Source organism: Salvelinus namaycush, chromosome 36, assembly GCF_016432855.1.
Source record: "Salvelinus namaycush isolate Seneca chromosome 36, SaNama_1.0, whole genome shotgun sequence".
In the NCBI taxonomy this organism is placed as follows: Eukaryota; Metazoa; Chordata; class Actinopteri; order Salmoniformes; family Salmonidae; genus Salvelinus; species Salvelinus namaycush.
The window spans coordinates 19,616,362-19,642,916 of NC_052342.1; the positions used below are offsets into that span (position 1 = coordinate 19,616,362).

The 26,555-nt window shown below is 44.8% G+C and overlaps 1 long non-coding RNA gene across 2 annotated transcripts; it reads right to left on the bottom strand.

The window, feature by feature from the left end:
• Nucleotides 1-325: 325 nt before the first annotated feature.
• LOC120030681 lies at nucleotides 326-26,554 on the bottom strand. Of its 2 annotated transcripts, none has more exons than XR_005473664.1 (8): nucleotides 26,492-26,554; nucleotides 25,787-25,949; nucleotides 25,197-25,429; nucleotides 22,499-22,589; nucleotides 21,469-21,564; nucleotides 12,536-12,643; nucleotides 953-1,045; nucleotides 326-536 (listed from the first exon to the last, which is right to left on the bottom strand). It is a non-coding gene; the product is annotated as an uncharacterized LOC120030681 (long non-coding RNA). The 2 variants fall into 2 exon arrangements; XR_005473665.1 differs by having other exon boundaries at nucleotides 25,610-25,949.
• Nucleotide 26,555: the final 1 nt, after the last annotated feature.

The window sequence follows — 26,555 nt, forward strand, 5'->3', positions numbered from 1 at the left end:
AATCTTTTTAGTTTCCTGAGGGGGAATAGGCTTTGTCGTGCCCTCTTCACGACTGTCTTGGTGTGTTTGGACCATTCTAGTTTGTTGTTGATGTGGACACCAAGGAACTTGAAGCTCTCAACCTGCTCCACTACAGCCCCGTCGATGAGAATGGTGGCGTGCTCGGTCCTCCTTTCCCTGTAGTCCACAATCATCTCCTTAGTCTGGCACCACCCGGCCAGGTCTCTGACCTCCTCCCTATAGGCTGTCTCGTCGTTGTCGGTGATCAGGCCTATCACTGTTGTGTCGTCTGCAAACTTAATGATGGTGTTGGAGTCATGCCTGGCCATGCAGTCATGGGTGAACAGGGAGTACAGGAGGGGACTGAGCACGCACCCCTGGGGAGCTCCAGTGTTGAGGATCAGTGTGGCAAATGTGTTGCTACTTCCCTTCATAGGCAGTTTCCCACAATTACCCCAATTTTACCATAGTAAATTGAGGGCCATACAGATGTAGGATCTTAATTTGAGCCAGTTTGCTACAGCAGAAAAATAATCCTGCAGCAACAGGAAATGTGAATTATTATGTGTATTGTATTGTATTGACTCAGAGGTGTGAATACTTATGTACATTAGACATTTCTGTATTTCATTTTCAATATATTTGCATTTTCAATAAAGTAATTAAAATGTATACTTTAAATAAACTGTTTTTATATATTTTTAATTGAACATGTTTATGTTAATCTCACATAACATCATTTGAAAGTTATACTTAAAGCATTAAGGTGTCTGTAGCTTCGTCGCGAACCAGGAGGCGTCACAACGACTTCATTTCTATAGCTTCCAAAATGGAGGTACCATGGCTTCAACAGTCATCTAGTGTATATATTAATCAATGGGTGGGTCCGGGGAACCAGGGACTCTAGAACTGCGATCTAGAACCCTACAGCTTGGGTCAGAGGAAAACCCACCACAGGCTTGTCTGAGGTGAACTCTGCCCACCAGGATGGATGCTCTAGAACCTTGTTCCCCTCCATCACCGTAGACCACAGCTTCTTACACATCTAGAACACAGGAGAGAGACAGAGAGAGATGATGGAATGAATAGGAAATGTGTGAGAGAGACAGAGAGAGCGAGATGATGGAATGGAATTAAGAGAGATGACAGAGAGAGATGATGGAATGAATAGGAAATGTGAGAGAGAGACAGAGAGAGATGATGGAATGAATAGGAAATGTGTGAGAGAGAGAGAGAGAGACGGAGTAGAGTGAGAGAGACAGAGAGTGAGAGAGAGATGATGGAATGAATAGGAAATGTGTGAGAGAGAGCGAGAGAGACCGAGAGAGAGATAGACAGAGAAACAGAGCGAGATAGATGTTATATAATATCATAGTAGTCCAGCTGTTAAATCTTATCTAGCTGTACACTCACCTATGACTAATCACCACTAGTTTACATTAAAAACATGTGCAAACGTAGTAGTGTGTGTGTGTGTGTGTGTGTGTGTGTGTGTGTGTGTGTGTGTGTGTGTGTGTGTGTGTGTGTGTGTGTGTGTGTATATGAATATACTTTGTGTCACAAAACATAAACCTCAGTGTTTTTATAAATACTGCATCTAGTCAGCAGCATTACTCAACCAGCTCTTCTCAGAAACTCCTCCGTTCATAACAATCTCTTTCCAGAAACTGTATTAACCCAGCTTAACACAGCTATACACGTAATGCTTTGCTTGTAATGTCTGTGGTTGTTGTGACTTACTAAGCCTGTCTGGTTTGTTAGTGATTCATACTGAAGAGACGGAAGGTGACTAGGAGTAGATTATGGCAGAAGTCAGATCTCTGTTACTATGATAACAGTTTGACTACCCTCCAAGGGGTTATGATAACAGTTTGACTACCCTCCAGGGGGTTATGATAACAGTTTGACTACCCTCCAGGGGGTTATGATAACAGTTTGACTACCCTCCAAGGGGTTACGATAACAGTTTGACTACCCTCCAAGGGGTTATGATAACAGTTCGACTACCCTCCAGGGGGTTATGATAACAGTTTGACTACCCTCCAGGGGGTTATGATAACAGTTTGACTACCCTCCAGGGGGTTACGATAACAGTTTGACTACCCTCCAGGGGGTTACGATAACAGTTTGACTACCCTCCAGGGGGTTATGATAACAGTTTGACTACCCTCCAGGAGGTTATGATAACAGTTTGACTACCCTCCAGGGGGTTATGATAACAGTTTGACCACCCTCCAGGGGGTTATGATAACAGTTTGACTACCCTCCAGGGGGTTATGATAACAGTTTGACTACCCTCCAGGGGGTTATGATAACAGTTTGACTACCCTCCAGGGGGTTATGATAACAGTTTGACTACCCTCCAGGGGGTTATGATAACAGTTTGACTACCCTCCAGGAGGTTATGATAACAGTTTGACTACCCTCCAGGGGGTTATGATAACAGTTTGACTAGGGGTTGCCATTCTTTGGTCTGTATGATTTGTACCTTTATAATAAGAACAATTAAAAATATTGATTTTATTGTCACATACACCAAATAGATGCATTGAAATGTGTTGTTTTACAGGGTCAGTCAACCATTGTAGTACGGTGCCTCTGGAGCAAATTAGGGTTAAGTGCCTTGCTCAATGGCACATAGACATTTTTCACCTTGTCGGCTCGGGTATTCGAACCAGTGGCCTTTTGGTAACTGGTACAACACCACGTAACCGCTACCCGCCGCCCATTTAACCCAAGACGTTATTAAAATTACTTCAAATCAAATCTTATTTGCCGAATACAACAGGTGAAATGCTTACAAGCCCTTAACCAACAATGCAGTTTTAAGAAAAATAAGTGTTAAGTAAATAATAGAAAATAAAAGTAACAAATAATTAAAGAGCAGCAGTAAAATAACAATAGTGAGGTTATATACAGGGGGTACCGGTACAGAGTCAATGTGCGGGGGCACTGGTTAGTTGAGGTAATTGAGGTATGTACATATAGGTAGAGTTAAAGTGACTATGCATAGATAATAAACAGAGAGTAGCAGCATCGTAAAAGAGCAGTCTGGGTAGGCATTTGATTAGCTGTTCAGGAGTCTCATGGCTTGGGGTTAGAAGCTGTTAAGAAACCTTTTGGACCTAGACTTGGCGCTCCGGTACCGCTTGCCATGTGGTAGCAGAGAGAACAGTCTATGAACAGGGTGACTGGAGTCTTTGACCATTTGACCAGTTGGAAGGCATAGTGGGATTTCTTATACGCTTCTGGGTTCGAGTCCCGCTCCTTGAAAGCGGCAGCTCTACCTTTTAGCTCAGTACCCATACAACATGTTGTTTTCTTCTCCCGTCTAACCTGAACTGCACTATGAGAAAGCTATGCATGTATCAAACCATGCTTATAATGGTGTTATAAGGCCTGCGTGTCAAATCCAACTGCCTTAATATTAACTATATCACTAGTCATCCATGGATTCTTTCCTCTTCGTTGTGGATGAGTTTGACCCCTATTCAGAGTGTATATTCAATGCTTCCCGCCCCATTCCATAAGAACTTCTGGGAAGTTCTGGAATTCCCCTGTGCGTCTGGGTTCAATCACCAGCGCTGTGTTGCTTCGGCAACACCTTTAGGCAGGGCGTTGATTGATGCAGCATGTCTTGTTATTGTCATGGTAACAGTCACTCACACCATGTCTGCGTCCCAAATAACACTCTATTTCCTACATACTACACTACTTTTGATCAGAGCCCTATGGGCACTAATCAAACGTGGTGCACTACATAGGGAATGGGGGGCCATTTGGGACAGATCCACCATCTCACTGACATCACCACTGCAGCATTAGTTAGTATGGGTTTGGGTAGCTGTTGCCATGGTGATCTACATCGCTGGGCATTTGTTATGCCTCTCTGGATCGTGTTAACGCAATTAAAAAATAAATGGGTTTATAATCTACGGACACAAATTTTGAACTGAAATGGTGGCGCTATGGGTTCACTTGGAGGAACGAAACTTTATGCCCACGAACACACAGTTTGCACAGTCTACACAGTCTGCATAGGGAGCAGAGGCAGTCCGACTCACACATGCGTGAGGTTGGAGAGAAATGCCATTACGTCAACGACATAAAGCAACACTACTGTAGTTAAACGTCTGCTGTGAAACTACGACATCATAAAAGTTGCACCTGCGAATGTCCATTAAGTTTACAACAGCATCGTGTTAACACCGGCTCCTGCTAATACTATTCCTACTGACCATGACCAGGGCCAAGAGTTTTTCCTGGTCAAGTTATGAGGTCAGGAAAACTCCTATCCCTAACTACAGAACGCAACAGCTCATACTATTGTGACTGTTCTGTTGTACTGCTATAAGGTCACGATGATGATAAAGATATTGATGAATTATCAACTTGACTTCGACTTGCTTAAAATTGTTCTGAATGATTCTACTACTCAGCCCAGCCTGGAGGGCATATTTATCCCACTGTGTCCAGAACTGGTTTATTATCATGCATCTCCATGTGTTGTGGACTGTCTATATCTCTGAATCTTCACAGAGGGAAAACAGAACATCCCTTTTCTGGGGCCAGAAAGACAGGTGGACTCCTAGCAAAACAGTGATGTTACAGGTCACACACACACACACACACCTTCCGTGTGATAGTCGAGGATAATGCATTATTCACACATGCACGTTAAGTGTGTGCGTGTGTTGTGTGTGTGTGTGTGTGTGAGTAATGCATTATCCTCGCTCACACACACACACACACACACACACACACACACACACACACACACACACACACACACACACACACACACACACACACACACACACACACACACACACACACACACACACCTCTTTCCTCCTTAATGTGTGTGTGTGTGTGAGTAATGCATTATCCTCGCTCACACACACACACACACACACACACTTCTTTCCTCCTTAATGTGTGTGTTAGCAAGGGTAATGCATTACTCACACACACTTAACTCCCCGCACCCCTCCTGGCTGTGTTACTGGAAGTGTTAGTGTGTTACTGGAAGATGACAGCAGCCTCAAACTCTCCTCTCTGTGTCCCAGTGAAAAGCTTCCCCACCCCTCCTTTAAAAGTAAAAAGCTCCCCCCCCACCCCTCCTTTTACAGTATATAGCCGCATGGAGGGGGGGGGGGGGGTTGTATTACTATCCTCATGGTTACCGGAAATACCCAAAAGTCCCCACAAGGATAGTAAAACAAGGAACATTCTCTCTCGTAGGGTCATTTCCCATGTCCCCATGAGGACAAAGGTTATTTTAGGCTTAGGAGTTAGGGTTAGGGTAAATAATACATTTTAGGTCCCCACAAGGATAGTAAAACATACTCTGTGTGTGTGTGTGTGTGTGTGTGTGTGTGTGTGTGTGTGTGTGTGTGTGTGTGTGTGTGTGTGTGTGTGTGTGTGTGTGTGTGTGTATATATAAACTCAGTGTCTGAGCCATTGTCGTTAGTCTCCACAGACCCTTCAAACACAAGAACACTGTCTGAGTTAACGGATAAAGAGGCTGTTACAGACGGAGTGTATAATTAAATCAATGGATGACTGTTAAGCCTACTGTTAGTCATACATAGGAGCACTGAAAGGACTGTGTGTTTTAATAAGATGTTTTAATGATGATGAATACATAGACATTGTGTTTTAATCAGATCAGTAAATGGATGCTGAATACATTGAAAGTGTGTTCAGGTATTGGCAGGTTAGTATCTTAGCTAGCCAAATGAGCAAGAACAGACAAATGTGTTGTGGTTGCCTGGTTGCCGCGGCCTTTGTGGAGCGATGGGTAACGATGCTTCGTGGGCGACCGTTGTTGATGTGTGCAGAGGGTCCCTGGTTCACGCCCGTGTCGAGGGGACAGTCTAAAGTTATACTGTTACATTGGACACACACAGCCTTCTACCACACATCCCCACACACACACAGCCTTCTACCACACACCCTACACACACAGCCTTCTACCACACACACAGCCTTCTACCACACACCTCACACACACAGCCTTCTACCACACACACAGCCTTCTACCACACACCTCACACACACAGCCTTCTACCACACACACAGCCTTCTACCACACACCTCACACACACAGCCTTCTACCACACACACAGCCTTCTACCACACACCCCACCCACACAGCCTCCTACCACACACCCCACATCTCCACACACACAGCCTTCTACCACACACCACACATCCCCACACACACAGCCTTCTACCACACCCCCCACACACACAGCCTTCTACCACACCCCCCACACACACAGCCTTCTACCACACCCCCCACACACACAGCCTTCTACCACACCCCCCACACACACAGCCTTCTACCACCCCCCCCACACACACAGCCTTCTACCACACACCACACACACACACAGCCTTCTACCACACACCCCACACACACAGCCTTCTACCACACCCCCCACACACACAGCCTTCTACCACACACCCCACATCCCCACACACAGCCTTCTACCACACACCCCACACACACAGCCTTCTACCACACACCCCACATCTCCACACACACAGCCTTCTACCACACACACACAGCCTCCTACCACACACCCCACATCCCCACACACACAGCCTTCTACCACACACCCCACACACACAGCTTTCTACCACACACCCCACATACAGCCTTCTACCACACACCCCACATCCCCCCCACACAGCCTTCTACCACCCCCCCCCCCCCCCCACACACAGCCTTCTACCACACACCCCACATCCCCACACAGCTTTCTACCACACCCCACACACACAGCTTTCTACCACACCCCCCACACACACAGCCTTCTACCACACACCCCACACACAGCCTCCTACCACACACCCCACACACACAGCCTCCTACCACACACGCCACATCCCCACACACACAGCCTTCTACCACACACCCCACACACACAGCCTCCTACCACACACGCCACATCCCCACACACACAGCCTTCTACCACACACCCCACACACACAGCCTCCTACCACACACCCCACATCCCCACACACACAGCCTCCTACCACACACCCCACATCCCCACACACACAGCCTTCTACCACACACCCCACACACAGCTTTCTACCACACACCCCACACACACAGCCTCCTACCACACACCCCACACACACAGCCTTCTACCACATCCCCACACACAGCTTTCTACCACACACCCCACACACACAGCCTCCTACCACACACCCCACACACACAGCCTTCTACCACACACCCCACACACACAGCCTCCTACCACACACCCCACACACACAGCCTTCTACCACACACCCCACATACAGCCTTCTACCACACACCCCACACACACAGCCTTCTACCACACACCCCACACACACAGCCTCCTACCACACACCCCACATACACAGCCTTCTACCACATCCCCACACACACAGCCTTCTACCACACACCCCACATACACAGCCTTCTACCATATATCATATCATAATATCATATTTTTTCAGATATCCGGATAATCAAAATACATGTGTTTTAAATAAATAATATGTATTTTTAAACTTCAAATGGAGACTTGCTCACACGACTTGAGAGAGAGCCACTGCTTGTTTCAACAGAGGGGTGGGGGAGGGGCAAGAGTGGAGCAGGGGCCAGTGTGTGTGACAGTCTATGTGATGCACGGAGAAAGAGAGAGAACATAGTCAAACCGACTCGCGCTAATTAGACAAACTTGTTTCTGCCACAGTTTATCGATCGTACCATCTGGTAGTGCCGGTCTTGACCGCAATCGTTTTAAAGAAGCTAGCTAGCTACAGTAGCCAGCCACGTTAGAGGCGGCCTTGTCTACAACAACAACTCCATTCATATGAAACAACAGCCTACAAGACAGGAATGTCCTCCCCCTCCTGTTCTCATTGGCAATTGAACCGACTGCAGAAAGACAGGACGCAAACATGTCTAAGCTACCGGTGCGTCTTTCTTTAAATAGTATTTCTTATAAACATTCAGTCTGGCTGAATGTTGTTTTTTTTTATTCTCAAAAATGAATACTCTCCCCAGTAATCGAATACTAACGTCCGTTAAGATGTTTCAATAACCGTGTCTATCCCCAACACAAACCTCCTAAACCCTCATTCTTCAGGAGGCAGAGAAGATATATGAAAAAAGGAAGGTCCTGTCTTGAAGACATTTAAATACATTGGTGTTCATCCATATTTCTGTAACTACAAGTCTCTCACCATTGCTGCTTGTTATAGACCCCCCCTCATCCCCCAGCTGTGCCTTGGACACCATATGTGAATTGATTGCCCCCATCTATCTTCAGAGTTCGTACTGTTAGGTGACCTAAACTGGGATATGCTTAGCACCCCGGCCATCCTACAATCTAAGCTAGATGCCCTCAATCTCACACAAATTATCAAGGAACCCACCAGGTACAACAATAAATCCGTAACCATGGGCACCCTCATAGATATCATCCTGACCAACTTGCCCTATAAATACACCTCTGCTGTCTTCAATCAGGATCTCAGCGATCACTGCCTGCGCCCATAATGGGTCCGCGGTCAAACGACCACCCCTCATCACTGTCAAAAGCTCCCTAAAACACTTCAGTGAACAGGCCTTTCTAATCGTTCTGGCCCAGGTATCCTTGAAGGATATTGACTTCATCCCGTCAGTAGAGGATGCCTGGTTGCTCTTTAAAAGTGCTTTCCTCACCATCTTAAATAAACATGCCTCATTCAAAAAATGTTGAACTAAGAACAGATATAACCCTTGGTTCAATCCAGACCTGTCTGCCCTTGACCAGCACAAAAACACCCTGTGGCGTTCTGCATTAGCATCGAATAGCCCCCGCAATATGCAACTTTTCAGGGAAGTCAGGAACCAATATACACAGTCAGTTAGGAAAGCTAAGGCTAGCTTTTTCAAACAGAAATTTGCATCCTGTAGCACTAATTCCAAAAAGTTTTGGGACACTGAAAAGTCTATGGAGAATAAGAACACCTCCTCGCAGCTGCCCACTGCACTGAGGCTAGGAAACACTGTCACCATTGATAAATCTACGATAATCGATCATTTCAATAAGCTTTTTTCTACGGCTGGCCATGCTTTCCACTTGGCTACCCCTACCAACAGCTCTGCACCCCCTGCAGCAACTTGCCCAAGCCCCCCCTCCCCCACTTCTCCTTCATCCAAATGCAGACAGCTGATGTTCTGAAAGCTGCAAAATCTGTATCCCTACAAATCAGCTGGGCTAGACAATCTCGACCTCTTTCTAAAATTATCCGCCGAAATTGTTTCAACCCCTATTACTAGCCTGTTCAACCGTTCTTTCGTATCGTCTGAGATCCCCAAAGATTGGAAAGCTGCCGCAGTCATCCCCCTCTTCAAAGGGGAGACACTCTAGACTCAAACTGTTATAGACCTATATCCATCCTGCCCTGCCTCTCTAAATTCTTCGAAAGCCAAGTCAATAAACAGATCACCGACCATTCTGAATCCCACCGTACCTTCTCCGCTATGCAATCTGGTTTCCGAGCTGGTCATGGGTGCACCTCAGCCACGCTCAAGGTCCTAAACTAAATCATAACCGCCATCGATAAAAGACAGTACTGTGCAGCCGTCTTCATCGACCTGGCCAGGGTTCAATTCTTGGGCTGACTCTTTTCTATGTATATATTAATGATGTTGCTCTTGCTGCTGGTGATTCTCTGATCCACCTCTACGCAGACGACACCATTCTGTATACATCTGGCCCATCTTCGGACATTGTGTTAACAAACCTCCAAATGAGCTTCAATGCCATACAACACTCCTTCCGTGGCCTCCAACTGCCCTTAAATGCTGGTAAAACTAAATGCATGCTCTTCAACCGATTGCTGCCGGCACCCGCCCGCCCATGTAGCATCACTACTCTGGATGGTTCTGACTTAGAACAACTACCTAGATGTCTGGTTAGACTGTAAACTCTTCTTCCAGACTCACATTAAGCATCTCCAATTCAAAATTAAATCTAGAATCGGCTTCCTATTTCGCAACAAAGCCTCCTTCACTCATGCTGTCAAACATACCCTCGTAAAATCCTACCGATCCCTGACTTCGGCGATGTCATTTACAAAATAGCCCCCAACACTCTACTCAGCAAACTGGATGTAGTCTATCATAGTGCCATCCGTTTTGTCACCAAAGCCCCATATATTACCCACCACTGCGACCTGTATGTTCTCGTTGGCTGGCCCTCGCTTCATATTCGTCGCCAAACCCACTGGCTCCAGGTCATCTTTAAGTCTTTGCTATGTAAAGCCCTGCCTTATCTCAGCTCACTGGTCACCATAGCAACACCCACCCGTAGCACGCGCTCCAGCAGGTATATTCACTGGTCATCCCCAAAGCCAACACCTCATTTGGCCGCCTTTCCTTACAGTTCTCTGCTGCCAATGACTGGAACGAATTGCAAAAATCACTGAAGCTGGAGAGTTATATCTCCCTCACTAGCTTTAAGCATCAGCTGTCAGAGCTGCTTACCGATCATTGTACCTGTACACAGCCAATCTGTAAATAGCCCACCCAACTACCTCATTCCCATATTGTTATTTATTTATTTGCACTTTTGCACCCCAGTATTCCTTCTTGCACATCATCATCTGCACATCTATCACTCCAGTGTTAATGCTAAATTATAATTATTTTGCCTCTTTGGCCTATTTATTGCTTTACCTCTCTAATCTTCTAAATTTGCACACACTGTAAATAGATTTTTCTGTAGTGTTATTGACTGTACTTTTGTTTATCCCACGTGTAACTCTGTGTTGTTGTTTTTTGTCGCACTGCTTTGCTTTATCATGGCCAGGTCGCAGTTGTAAATGAGAACTTGTTCTCAACTGGCCTACCTGGTTAAATAAATAAAAATTCTGTGGCTATATATTTAACAGAATAACTGTATTCTCTATGGTACATTGTAGAGTGTCCTCATTTTCTCACACACACACACACAATATCAAAACACTTTCCAGCAGATAAAAGGCCTGCATTCCGTATTATTTTTGGAATGATAACTAAAATTTAAATCTGTGTCCAATTTCCTTGCCGATTTCCTATTGACATGAGTGCGTGATTTCAAATAAAAGTCAGAGTTAGGTGCAGACACATCCGTCCGTTGACAACAGCACCAGCCTAGTTTACATTTACATTTAAGTCATTTAGCAGACGCTCTTATCCAGAGCGACTTACAAATTGGTGCATTCACCTTATGAACCAAGCCGCACTGCTTCTTAACACAGCGCGCCTCCAACCCAGAAGCTGAGACAAGGATATCCCTACCGGCCAAACCCTCCCTAACCCGGACGACGCTAGGCCAATTGTGCGTCGCCCCACGGACCTCCCGGTCGCGGCCGGCTGCGACAGAGCCTGGGCGTGAACCCAGAGACTCTGGTGGCGCAGCTAGCACTGCGATGCAGTGCTCTAGACCACTGCGCCACCCGGGAGTATAGTTGACATTGAATAAGGCCCAACTAACGTTTTGTTGAACTAAAGGATGAAACAAGCACACACACCCAAAATGCTCTCTATTCCTAATGACGTGACGACAAGGGTGTGTTGATATTTAAATTCCTCCAGAAGTGATCACAGACAGTGATTTTAGTCTTCAAGTTTAGATAGAATAAGGCTCAGCTGGCTTTTGAAACACGCACGCACACCAAATACCCTCTACACGTAATGACACGTGCTTGAGAAAGGTGTGTTTGTATTTACATTCTTACACATTACCTTAGCAGTCTTAACATAGATTTAACCATCTGTTTTGGGTTATTACGCCATAGAACCATTAGCTCATTCATAGTGCTGTGGGGTGGCGTCATGTTGTGATTAGGGCTGTTACGGTGACCGTATTACCGCCACACCGGCAGTCACGAGTCATGACCACAGTCAAATTCCACGTGACCATTTAGTTATGGTAATTAGGCTTCTCCAAGCTCTGATACTGCTGATGGTCATTAGTAGCCTACCAAACTTGCTAACTGCCTGGTACTCAGCACTCTATTGTCAATCTAATCACTCTGACAACAATGCAAATGTAATCGAAAATCTAATCAAATACTTCATGAGAGCCCATGAGCTCATGTTGTGCAACATTTCTATAGGCTATGCAATTGCGTGAGAAAACAGAGTGATGGCCTCTATTAAAAAGAGGAGGTTCTCATCAGATTTCTATAGGCTAACTAATGTATATATATATATATATATATATATATATATATTTATCAACTTTCTTAATATTAAGCACATTGTTTATCTTTACAACAGGAGTATAGTCTACCTGGCTGGCATGAAAATGAACCACGTGAAAAGCATTCTCCATTCGCTATTTAAGTGCATAAATGACATGTATTTTTTTCCACTGCCCCTGTTCTGAGAACGGTGCATGATAACGGTTCATTCTAATTCCAAACTAATTTCAGACATATATTATTACCATTAACACAACATTTCATGACCGCTACAGCATCAGTTGTGATGGTGTGTATGTGTACTATTTACCTGCGAGCCTCGAAGTCAGCCTTGCCAGAAGCCTTCTCTCCTGGGCCAGCTTCCTCTGACTCTCTCTCGTAAGGAAACACACCAGCCATTTATACACTGCCAACAGCACTGAGGTGGGAATATAGAGAAGAAAAATTATTCGGTGTTCTTAATGTTTTGTATACTCAGTGTACAGTATGAAGTAATGGAGGAAGTGAATTTGCCCTTTCTGCTAAAAACAAATATTTCATCAGGGTTCCCGAGTGGCACAGCGGTCTAAGGCACTGCGTCTTAGTGCTAGAGGCGTCACTACAGACCCTGGTTCGATTCCAGGCTGTATCACAGCTGGCCGTGATTGGGAGTCCCATAGGGTGGTGCACAATTGGCCCAGCGTCGTCCAGGTTAGGGTTTGGCCGGGGTAAGCCGTCATTGTAAATAAGAATTTGTTCTTAACTGACTTGCCTAGTTAAATAAAGGTTAAATATATATATACTGTATATATTTTTTACATCAGGTTATATTTACTATATGTACCTATTAAAAGGGGAAATTAGTTTGGCTTCGGAGATTTCATGAGGTTTTAAACTCGGCCCCTTTTCAGGAACCTGTCTTTCAAAGATAATTCGTAAAAATCCAAATACCTTCACAGATCTTCATTGTAAAGGGTTTAAACACCGTTTCCCATGCTTGTTCAATGAACCATAAACAATTAATGAACATGCACCTGTGGAACGGTCGTTAAGACACTAACAGCTTACAGACGGTAGGCAATTAAGGTCACAGTTATGGAAACTTAGGACACTAAAGAGGCCTTTCTACTGACTCTGAAAAACACCAAAAGACAGGGTCCCTGCACCAGACATCAGTGGCAACAACATCGCCTATGGTCACAAACCCACCGTCGCTGGACCAGACAGGACTGGCAAAAAGTGCTCTTCACTGACGAGTCGCGGTTTTGTCTCACCAGGGGTGATGGTCGGATTCGCGTTTATCGTCAAAGGAATGACCGTTACACTGAGGTCTATACTCTGGAGCGGGATCAATTTGGAGGTGGAGGGTCCATCATGGTCTGGGGCGGTGTGTAACAGCATCATCGGACTGAGCTTGTTGTCATTGCAGGCAATCTCAATGCTGTGCGTTACAGGGAAGACATTCTCCTCCCTCATGTGGTACTAATCCTGCAGGCTCATCCTGACATGACGCTCCAGCATGACAATGCCACCAGCCATACTGCTCATTCTGTGCGTGATTTCCTGCAAGACAGGAATGTCAGTGTTCTGCCATGGCCAGCGAAGAGCCCAGATCTCAATCCTATTGAGCACATCTGGGACCTGTTGGATCGGAGGGTGAGGGCTAGGGCCATTCCCCCCAGAAATGTCCGGGAACTTGCAGGTGCCTTGGTGGAAGAGTAGGGTAACATCTCACAGCAAGAACTGGCAAATCTGGTGCAGTCCATGAGGAGGAGATACACTGCAGTACTTAATGCAGCTGGTGGCCACACCAGTTACTGACTGTTAGACCCCCCCTTTGTTCAGGGACACATTATTCCATTTCTTTTAGGTCACATGTCTGTGGAACTTGTTCAGTTTATGTTTCAGTTGTTGAATCTTGTTATGTTCATACAAATATTTACACGTTAAGTTTGCTGAAAATAAACGCAGTTGACAGTAAGAGGATGTTTCTTTTTTTGCTGAGTTTAGACACAATATGTACCTATTATTTGGGAAATTAATTTAGCTTCAGAGATTTCATCAGGTTATATTTACAGTACAACTTTGGGAAGAGAATCAAGGAATGGTTCCAATGTGTACAGTATCATTAAGACTTTATTAGTCCAGTTCATATTTTAGCAAGTCACAGGAAAACGATGAAAGGGATACTTCGGGATTTTGGCAATGAGGCTCATTAGCATGCTAGCAGAAACTAATGATAGTAAGCATTGGCTTATGAAACTACCTTTAACTTCCTTCATACTGGACACAGAGACATAAAAATGGTATCCACAAGTTCATCTGACTCTGGGTGAAGTATATACATATATCCAAAATCCTGAAGTATCCCTTTAAAACAACCCTGTGGAAACCATGCTCCAGTTTGTGAGGAACCAAAGGTCACACAACATCAAGAAAATGTTTAAACAACATTCTCTTAGAAGCCTCCAGTGATAAAGAATACATTGTAAACTGGGTGGGTCGAGCCCTGAGTGCTGATTGGGTGAACCCCCTTGGTGACTTATTGCTTAAATACACTATAATTTTTGTGATGGTATTTGTAGTATACTTATAGCATGGGAGAGGTCTTGGACAACACAGTCCCAGTCTGTCAAAGTCATACATCATCAAGCTCAAACACTCTGTCTGATAACAGTAAGAGAGAAGCCTTCAGTCAACCTGGAAACATGTTGAAATCGGTGGTTCTGTGGTGGAAATCCCTGGCTGGGCCAAAGCCTCCTCGCGGGACTTCAAACAGACAGGGAGGCTTTCACACAAAAGGAAGCCATAGAACGAATGCAGACACACACACACACACACATACACACACACACAGAGTATCAAAGATTTTCCAGGGTAAATGATTCCCTATACAAAAGGCCCACATACGTTAGAGGTAGTGAGTGACTGACCTGAATCCTTCTGACTATAATAATACTGGGTTGTGTTTGGATAGCTTCATGAGGAGCGGGGGTTGAGCGAGTGCAGGTGTCTGTGTGTGTGTGTATGTTTGTCTGTCTGTGTGTGTGTGCGCATCTGTGTGTGTGCGCGTCTGTATGTGTGCGTCTGTGTGTGTGTGTGTGTGCGCATTTGTGTGTGTGCGCATTTGTGTGTGTGCGCGCGTCTGTGTGCATCTGTTTTCACAGCTTCTAGGGCCAAGGCATGCAGAGGAGTGTATAACATGATGATAAGGACAAACATATGATCTGGATCGATTATCAGGAGGATATGGTTGTAGGGTTTAGACACACAAACACCACAAACACTAACCAGAGACCATATGAACTTTGAAGGGTCAGATAAGGAAATAATTATAGCTTTAGAGTAGATTTAGTTTTTTGGACAACGTTAGTTACTAGGAAACCTTATAAACCACTTTAATAAAAATAAAGAAAAAGGAAAGAGAAATAACAATAACAAAAACAAAATCAAAGCATTGCCATCAAAGCATTGAGAATGAGATACTCCTTTAGGGAGCATAGTCGGTAATACCGGCACTGAATACAAGGGGAGCTATTTTCAAACCCCACTGAGCCTCTGTAATCCGAAGGTTAGCAATTCTAACGAGTACATGTAAAATCCCATAGCGATTGCTAGCTAAATGCTAATTAGCGCATTGCAAAAATGTTATAGTCTCTGACAAACTATTTGCAGGACAGACATCCATAAAGTTATACAAGTAACTCAAAAATGCTACTTACAGTTTGTTGCACGCACAAAACAAATGTTAGACAGCAAGGCTCTTGATCCAGGAAGTGATTCTCTGCGGTTACCAAGAGAAGTTTGATTTTGCAAGGGGAACCACTACTTCAAGGTCTCAGAGCAAGTGACGTCACCGATTGAAAGGCTATTAGCGTGCACCACCGCTAACTAGCTAGCCATTTCACATCCGTTACACTCACCCCCCTTTCCCTCAGCAACCCCGGTTCGAATCCAGGTCACGGCACCAATGTAACAGTATAACTTTCGTCCGTCCCCACGCCCCGGGCGCGAACCAGGGACCCTCTGCACACATCAACAACAGTCACCCACGAAGCATCGTTACCCATCGCTCCACAAAAGCCGCGGCCCTTGCAGAGCAAGGGGAACCACTACTTCAAGGTCTCAGAGCAAGTGACGTCACCGATTGAAAGGCTATTAGCGCGCACCACCGCTAACTAGCTAGCCATTTCACGTCGGTTACATACGCTATACTGCCCAAGCCGAACACAAGCACACACACACTTGAATTCTACTCCTCCACCTCCTACTCCCTCTTATGACACAGACACACGTGCTTGGCCTTTACTGTGACAACATAAACATTACAATGGTGACAGGCTGTGACCGATCCGGTACACAAAATGGGAGCCTTTATTTTTACCCTTCCTCTTTCCAATCCAGCCAATTAGATGCCAGAGCTGACCTGTGTTGCTAGGCGACCCGCAGGCTGAGTCACCCTCTGTGGTATGATGTCAATAAACCGACCAGATGTTTTGCAGATGGGGGAGAAAGGGCTTGGTGTGTGTGTGTGTGTGTGTGTGTGTGTGTGTGTGTGTGTGTGTGTGTGTGTGTGTGTGTGTGTGTGTGTGTGTGTGTGTGTGGCATATGAGGAAAGTGAGGCTCTAGCCAAGGTTCACATCATCTGTTCCCTCTCTGAGACATGGGCTGTCTGGATGGCTTTACCTTGGAAGGGCATTCATTCACTCACACAGCTGCATGCAGAACATAGCAGGGAAAACACAGCATGGAGCCGGTGTGTGTGTGTGCGTGTTTTCGATTCAACACATTCTATTTGCATTTGTTTAGTTGCTTTTTAATTGACAATTTTATTACAGCCCTCTACAATTGAACAGGGGTCTGGGGCCTAGCCAGTGTCTGGGGTCATTCAGAGGGTTGGCGTGGCTTTGCTTACCCTCTACCAGGTGTGGCAGCTGGAGTGTGGCTGTTACATCTGGCATCATGACAATAGCTTTCCACCAGAACCAGAACAGTGGACGGCTTATAGAACTGACTGCTCATAGGCACAGAGCTAAGGGTGTCACGTACAGGTTGGTGACACCTTAATGGGAGAGGACGGGCTCGTGTTAATGACTGGAGCGGAATCAGTGGAACCGTATCAAATACATGAAACGCATGGTTTCCAGGTGTTCAATGCCATTCCATATGCTCCGTTCCAGCTATTATTATGGTGCCATGTGTGTGTGTGTGTGTATGTGTGTGTGTGTGCATGTGTGTACCTGTGGAGTCCATGCACTGCTCTGTGGATGTGGCAGTGAACCTAGTCTCCAGAAGGAGGTCAAAGTCTTCCAGGGAGTTGACAGACTCCAGTGGAGACTCAATCCTCACTACATGGACAATGATCAGATACAGTTGAAGTCAGAAGTTTACATACACTTAGGTTGGAGTCATTAAAACTAGTTTTTCAACCACTCCACATATTTCTTGTTAACAAACTATAGTTTTGGCAAGTCGGTTAGGACATCTACTTTGTGCATGACACAAGTAATTTTTCCAACAATTGTTTACAGACAGATTATTTCACTTATGATTCACTGTATCACAATTCCAGCGGGTCAGAAGTTTACATACACTAAGTTGGAGGTGACGTCAATTGGAGGTGTACTTGTGGATGTATTTCAAGGCCTACCTTCAAACTCAGTGCCTCTTTGCTTTACATCATGGGAAAATCAAAAGAAATCAGCCAAGACCTCAGAAAAAAAATTGTGGTCCTCCACAAGTCTGGTTCATCCTTGGGAGCAATTTCCAAACGCCTGAAGGTACCACGTTCATCTGTACAAACAATAGTATGCAAGTATAAACAACATGGGACCACGCAGCTGTCATACCGCTCTGGTATGACTGGTATTTTCGGTCTCCTAGAGATGAACGTACTTTGGTGCGAAAAGTGCAAATCAGTCACAGAACAACAGCAAAGGACCTTGTGAAGATGCTGGAGGAAACAGGTACAAAAGTATCTATATCCACAGTAAAACGAGTCCTATATTGACATAACCTGAAAGGCAGGTTATGGAAGCCACTGCTCAAAAACCGCCATAAAAAAAGCCAAACTACGGTTTGCAACTGCACATGGGGACAAAGATCGTACTTTTTGGAGAAATGTCCTCTGGGGGAGGCTTGCAAGCCGAAGAACACCATCCCAACCGTGAAGCATGGGGGTGGCAGCATCATGTTGTGGGGGTGCTTTGCTGCAGGAGGGACTGGTGCACTTCACAAAATATATGGCATTATGAGGAAGGAAAATTAAGTGGATATATTGAAGCAACATCTCAAGACATCAGTCAGGAAGTTAAAGCTTGGTCACAAATGGATCTTCCAAATGGACAATCACCCCAAGCATACTTCCAAAGTTGTGGCAAAATGGCTTAAGTACAACAAAGTCAAGGTAATGGAGTGGCCATCACAAAGCCCTGACCTCAATCCTATAGAACATTTGTGGGCAGAACTGAAATAGTGTGTGCGAGCAAGGAGGCCTACAAACCTGACTCAGTTACACCAGCTCTGTCAGGAGGAAAGGGCCAAAATTCACCCAACTTATTGTGGGAAACTTGTGGAAGGCTACCCGAAACGTTTGACCCAAGTTAAACAAATGAAAGGCAATGCTAACAAATACTAATTGAGTGTATGTAAACTTCTGACCCACTGGGAATGTGATGAAAGAAATAAAAGCTAAAATAAATAATTCTCTCCACTATTTTGACATTTCACATTCTTAAAATAAAGTGGTGATCCTAACTATATATACTGCGCACACACACCTACACTTCAAATGCATGCCCCTCGCGTCCTCTCCTCTTCCCCTTCTGAAAACCCATTGGACAAGAAAGCCAGAGGTCTCGCCCCTCTGACCTTCTACTCCAATGGGTTTTGAGGAGGAGGGGAGGAGAGAGGACCCGATTGTGTCTCTCCCTCCCTCTCTCTCTCTCCCAAGTATTGGGATCACTGCCTAACCCTCTTTCCCTTCCTCCACTCCCGTTCCTTTCCTCCCTGTCGGTTGCTCTGTCCTTCATCATCATACCGATCTGGAACTCCAAAAGGCCATGAAGATGGATTTACAGTGGTGCATTGCAAAGTAATTGGGGGGAAACAATTGTCTCTGGGAAAATATTACATTGATTTGCATTGCTGGCTTTCCAAACCCTGCTATAACAACTAGTTTGTTATATATTATTTATCATGTATTCTGATCCCTGTTGGCTGACCCCTTAGAGACCACTAGTCCTTCTTGGCTCCACAGAAGATTTATGTAACCTTCAGTGAAATGATAAAGGATTTATAGCCCAAGGAATGTCTCCGGAAAAACTCCTGGCACTAATTTTGTCCACCAAGAGTAACCAACTGGGATTTCCTGGTCGTCTTTGGGACCAAACTGACGACGGGTGGCGGAGAAGTGAATAGCTACAGTCATGGCAAGCTTCAGGTTTACAACATCCATTCTGGAGATGGAGACTCAGCCCCTGGACAGGGCACCCAGGGAAACACTTGTTAGGGGGTCATACAGAGGAGGGAGGGAGAGGGTGGACGGACGAGAGGGAGAGAGGGTGGACAGGAGGAAGGGGGAGGGAGGGAGGGTGGACGGGAGGGAGTGTGGACGGGAGGGAGGGAGAGTGGACGGACAGGAGGGAGGGAGAGTGGACGGACAGGAGGGAGGGAGAGTGGACGGGAGGGAGGGAGGGAGGGAGAGTGGACGGACAGGAGGGTGGGTGGAAGGATGGGAGGGAGGGAGAGTGGACAGGAGGGAGGGAGAGAGGGTGGACGGACGGGCGGGCGGGAGAGTGGACGGGAGGGAGGGAGGGTGGACGGACGGGAGAGTGGACGGGAGGGAGGGTGGACGGATGGGAGGGTGGACAGACGGGAGGGTGGACAGACGGGAGGGTGGATGGGAGGGAGGGAGAGAGGGTGGAAGGACGGGGGGAGGGTGGACGGACGGACGGGAAGACGGACGGACGGGAGAGTGGACGGGAGGGAGGATGGACGGGGGGGGGAGGATGGACGGGAGGGAGAGTGGACGGACCAGTTTTCATATCTTTCAGAATTTATTTGTGGAGCCCTTGAATAAACCTTGAATAATGCAAGGGGGTAAAACTCTTCTCAAGAGTATCAGCATTCACTTGTTAAAAAAAAACAACTAACTGATTGAAGAAGGAAATCCCACTTAATTACTATCAACTGATTAAGACAGTCCAGTTCTCCAAGTTTATGTACAAGTTTAACATCAATGTGAATCATTTTCTGTTGACTTTCACCAACATGAACAGTTTCAGGTTGTTTAGAGTAGTCCTGTTAAGACTGACTCCTTTACATGTCTCAAGGGTACAGAGGAATTTTCCAAACATTTCCTCCTACTCTCCTCACCCCCTTTTTCTAGGCTCCTTGTTACCCATTAAACTAGCAGTAAAAAAGTGCCAATTTTGACCAGGGTCGTATTCATTAGGCACCAAACAGAAGAACACGGACTGAAACAAGTAGGGGACACACTGAACTTGTCCAATAAAACAAAACACTCATTTTCATTTTCCGTTGCAAAACTTTTTACTGCATTTTGTTACGGTTTTCTGTAATGAATACAGGCCTTTCTGGGGATCCAATCCTAACCGCAGAGCGATTAAGGGCTCCCTCCTCCCCTAGTCATTAGGTGTTTTCTCAGAAGCCTCTTAAGGCCAAGTTCCCATCATTCAGGTCAACCCAGAGGGGCCCGCTCTTTTTCTTTTTACGTGTTTGAGCACATGCAGTGTCATCTCAGTGTGTGTGTCTGTCTGTGTGTGTGTTTGTGTGTGTGCGAGTGCATGTGTGCATGTCTGTGTGTGTGTGTGTGTGTGTTTGTGTGTGCAAACACAGACAGACATTTTTCTTTTCACGGGTCAAACCCATCCATGTTTGTTTGGAACAAAAACAGAGGAAAGATTCTTCCTGTGAGATCAGGCGTGGAGGCCTGAAGACTTCAAACCAGAATGTTTGTTTATATGTTTTCATTTGACATCCCACCACGAATAAGTAGAGCCCAGCCAAGTCCTACAGAAGGTTGGTGTTGGAATTCTGGCTAAAACTTTACAATGACAAACTATTAGGTTCTGAGACACAATAGTAGATATTTGATCATAGTCGTGGACACGCAGTTAGTTGTAAAAAATGTACTTCTACTTCCTCATCCTTTCCTTTTTCCAGAGAGGAAAAGTATGTGTGAAAGGAGTCTGTGTGTGTGTGTGTGTGTGAGTGTGTGTGCATGCAGGTGGGTTTCCTCACCTTAAAAAGGTATGACGGAGTATCCCTCAGGGTGACATCAGTGATCTTATTGAGCATATTTCCAGAGGGACTTGGCCATTGTGAAACACTGCAAACCTGATCGGTGAAACAAAGAATATCTTAGGTAGTTGCCAATAACCTTTGAGCCCATTTTAGGAATACTGTTTCCGTGACAGAGTGACCAGGTCAATCAAGGTGAAATCTATGATCCCTTATTGATGTCACTTGTTAAATACACTTCAAATCAGTGTAGATGAAGGGGAGGAGACCGGTTAAAGAAGGATTTTTAAGCATCGAGACAATTAAGACATGGATTGTGTATGTGTGCCATTCAGAGGGTGAATTGGCGAGACAAAAGATTTAAGAGCCTTTGAACGGGGTATGGTAGTAGGTGTCAAGAACTGCAACCTGCTGGGTTTTTCAAGCTCAACAGTTTCTGGTGTGTATCACCCAAAGGTCATTCAACCAACTTGACACAACTGTGGGAAGCATTGGAATCAACATGGGCCAGTATCCCTGTGGAACACGTTCGACATCTCGTAGAGTCCATGCCCCGACAACAAGAGGCTGTTCTGAGGGCAAAGGGGGGGGGGGGGGGGGGTGCAATTCAATATTAGGAAGGTGTTCCTAATGTTTTGTACACTGTATAGCTTATTTCTAAGCATTTGTACTGTAGAAACTGCACACCCTGGGAGAGAATGTTATGCACACCCTGGGAGAGAATGTTATGCACACCCTGGGAGAGAATGTTATGCACACCCTGGGAGAGAATGTTATGCACACCCTGGGAGAGAACATTCTCATGGTTGAAAGTTCTGTTCCAGATAACATTGTGGACGTTCTAAGTCATATAAAGTAGGATTATACTGCCCTCTGGTGGTCTTGAAGTGTCACCACCAAAGTTCACAATGAATATGACTCTTTAGTAATATAATAACATGAATGTTTCTCATTTTGACTGAATGCCAAAGAATAGGATGGTGTGATGAAAGGCATCGTTTTTTTTCTATAAAAACAAATGGTTTTGAACCTATTCATTGTCCAGTCCGTTCTGACACAGTTTTTCCCCCATATCTCCTACCATCACTCCTGGCATCACCAGCAGTCTTGGGGTCTCTGACCTGTCAAAGACATAAATCACAATCAATATAGGTTGGAAAGATTTGATATATAACATCACAAGCTAACACTGAAAGAGAGTGCCCCACATTATTTTCAATGTTTTTATTGTAATTTTCAAAGATGCAGATGTTCATTACAAATAATTCAACGTGTTCTTTCCATATAGAGCAAAACGAGACATACAATACATAAATACAAATAAATACGTAAATAATATAGTTGGTAAGAGAATGGTAGTTGCTAAGGGGGGGGGGCTATGCCCTTCCTCCAAAACAGTACTAATAGTCACAGGATCAGTACCACACAAATGTACACTTGCAACATTTTGAAATAATTGTACCTTATTGGGTAGGTTACTCCCCAGATGCAATCCGTTACAGCCACTAGTCAGCTGTCCAAAACAACAATCAGCAACGTAATATTTGGACTACCCAAACACTCAGCAATGCAACCCGACAACTCCCAGCTACCTCTGGACTACCCTTCCCCCAAGAGGCCCCAGAAGAAGACAAAAAGGATCCATCAAACAAACCTGCCGTGTCATCACAGTGGTCCCTTACCCGCGCGCGGTTCGAAAGCTCAGGTGGAACAGACCCAAACTGGCACCGTTTTCAAAGCCAAACCAAATGCCACCGAGAAAACAGAAAAGTGTCACAATGCACCTTTTTTCCCCCAAAACATCTCTTCCGAATTCAAAAGTAATCGGAGAAGCAATCGTCTAGTTTTTAAGTGTATCTGCAATCTGATCACAATAGCCCTGCTGGTTACGCAACCAATCACATCCACAATCCTTTTTTAATCAGAGTACAGACCATGACAGGCTCCCTTCCCAGAACTTAGCAGCCTCAAAATCAGGGGTGTTGATTATGAATTCATGGATAGGAGAGGTTTTATCACTATAGTATGGTTTATTCACAGTAAAGACTAGCTACTAGTGAATCCTCATTGACACTCAAGTTGTTTAACTCTATGAATCATGGCTGAGTTGCTGAAGAAAACAAAATGGTGCCAGGTTAGGTTTCCAATGTATTTACGTTTTTATATAAGTCAGTGTATTTATTTTTATTACAAATACGAAATAACCAGTGTTTGTGTCCCACCCACCTGTGTACTAGGATCGTACTTGGCTGTGGTCCTCATAGCTCTGGTATTGGAGGGGAACAACAACAGGTGCAGCTTACAGGACTTCGGACACCAGAAGTTGTATTGAACTGGCGTGTCATTGTATTTCAACAGTTTTGTGTCACTGGATATATGTTTATTGAAGTAGAGAAATAAATAGCCTGTAGTCGTATTGTCTCCATACCTGTTTATCTATGGGCGATGTGCAATCTGTTTCTCTACTGTCTACCTTTTAGGTTTTTTTTCTCTGTTTGTTTTTATGGAGAACATTTGGGTCAATGCCTAGTTGGTAGAGCATGATGCTTGCAACGCCAGGCTTGTGGGTTCAAATCCCCAACGGGGGACCAGTTTGAAAAAATTATGACAAATGTATGCACTCCCTACTGTAGGTCACTCTGGATAAGTGTGTCTGCTTAAATGTAACATTGTGTGGTAGTGTGGTAACAACTGGAAGTTGCCTTTTAGGTGCAGCATTCTAGCAGTTAGCAGCATCCAGGGAAAAGTGCATACATGCATAACACACTGAACAGCAATAACCTGCCACTATGAAATCACTGTTTAGACGTGTTTACATGGCTTCCAATACATTTCAAAGGGAGAAGGTAGATATGAATGAATGTGTATGCTGATTGTTTGTCTACTGTCATGTCCTCTGTATCCTGTACAAACTGGCTATGTCTCTGGGATCCGGAGTTGGCTACTGTCCCACCAAACATCTGAACCAGAACAAAGCCATGCTTACACTGTAATAATCTCTCATATCATGTCTCTTGAGAAGATAAAGACATGCATTACTCCATATGATGCTTCTTCAAAAGCGGTACCGGAGTGCCAAGTCTAGGTCCAAGAGGCTTCTAAACAGCTTCTACCCCCAAGCCATTAGATTCCTGAACATCTAATCAAATGGCTTCCCAGACTATTTGCATCCCCCCCCCCCCCCACCTATTTTACACCGCTGCTACTCTCTGTTATTATATATGCATAGTCAATTTAATAACTCTACCTATATGTACATATCACCTCAATTACCTCGACTAACCAGTGCCCCCGCACATTGACCCTGTACCGGTACCCCCTGTATATAGCCTCACTATTGTTATTTTACCGCTGCTCTTTATTCCTTGTTCTTTTTTCTTCTTATTATGATTTTTTAAACTGCATTGTTGGTTAGGGGCTTGTAAGTAAGCATTTCACTGTAAGGTCTACACGTGTTGTATTCGGCACATGTGACTAATACAATTTGATTTGATGATGTCTAACCAAGTCTTTGAGACACTACCGTAACACTACTGTTTTGACTGGTCCCTGCAGATTAGATAAAGAAAACAAAATTCATGCATCCTTTCTCCTCCCATCTATCCAAACTCACCCATTTGTTGGGAAGGAACTTTTCCCCCAGTGACCAGCTGTACATGCCCAGGCAATTTCTGTATCCCCATCTCTCTCTTTCGCTCCTCTTAGCCCATCGATCCATCTAAACTCACCCATTTGTTAAGGATTCAAATAGTTGGCACCCAGGGGCCAGTCACACATGCCCAGTCATTCAGCACCACTGTCCTCCACGGCTTCCCCATGATGTCATCGCGTGTCAGGAAGTCGTACCGGAACATCTGTTTACAGCGTCTGAACGTGACACACATCTACTCCGTGGACAGGTCTTCGCCGGGCTGCCAAGCAAAGATACGCTCGTTCTTTAACGTCCGGAGCACGTGTTGTTCTGGAATTGTGGGCAAAAATATTGTCACGTGATTTGTGGTAGATACCTGTGACTGAAGAGGAAGCGAGATATTTTTCTGGTTCATATACAGTCAATGAACTAACTAGACCAGACCCGGCTGCTATTGCATTGGTGCGTATGGGAAAGCCACTCCTTACGTAGACCGGAACTGTGACCAACCTTTTTTTAATGGTAAACAGCCTTTATGTGATATCTTCATTTATCCACCATGGTAGATACTCCTCTAAGAATAAGTCTAACAGTCAGTCAGTCACCATTGTCAGTGTTTCTTTACATAACCTATTTACACATAAAAGGCTATGATATAGGTTAGCCTTCCTTTACTGCATAGCGTACTTTCAATGCTAGCAGTCCTCTCCCTCAAGGAACATGACCATGTCTTTCCAGTTGAAGGACACTTTCCTCCTGTGTACGTCCAGCGGAACTGCTCCATCCTCTGCTCATACTTTCCTCTGTGTAGTTGGGGACACTCATTCGGTCTAAGGCACTTTATGCTTCCCTAGAAGAAAGAGTGGAAATAACAGGGGATGGGTGGAGAGTTGTATTGATGCAAGCAATCCCTGAGTCATCCAATCTCTTGATGTAGTCTACTAGAAAATATTTTAGATAACATTCTTGAGAATGTGCAGAGGTCGCAGCCAGGGTTTGTGCAGTTCAAACGTATTTTTCAGAAAATCATCTATAGAGCAAGTGTCACATTTCAATATCTGAGAAAACCATGCACAACATCACGTAGACATTCTAAAACGATCAATTTGCTCTATCAACAAATAACTGTCACCATCTTAACATTGACTGTCACAAACCTAGACTAGATAAACGTGTCATTTTGTTGACACTGACAGGCAAATAAACAAACACTTTCAAAACACAGCACACTTCAAAAGCGCTCACAGCTGAATATAATTACACTACGTATAATGTATTATATTCTGTTATGACGCACATCTACAGATTATATAAATTCAGAACGACAAATTCCTTCCCAAATTGATAAAAAGCAAAATGGTCGAAAAGACAAAAAAAATCTGATTTTCTTACCTGTACACTGCCCTGCTCTGCTCGGATGTCACGTCAAGGCGCTAGGTCAAAAATGACGCATATG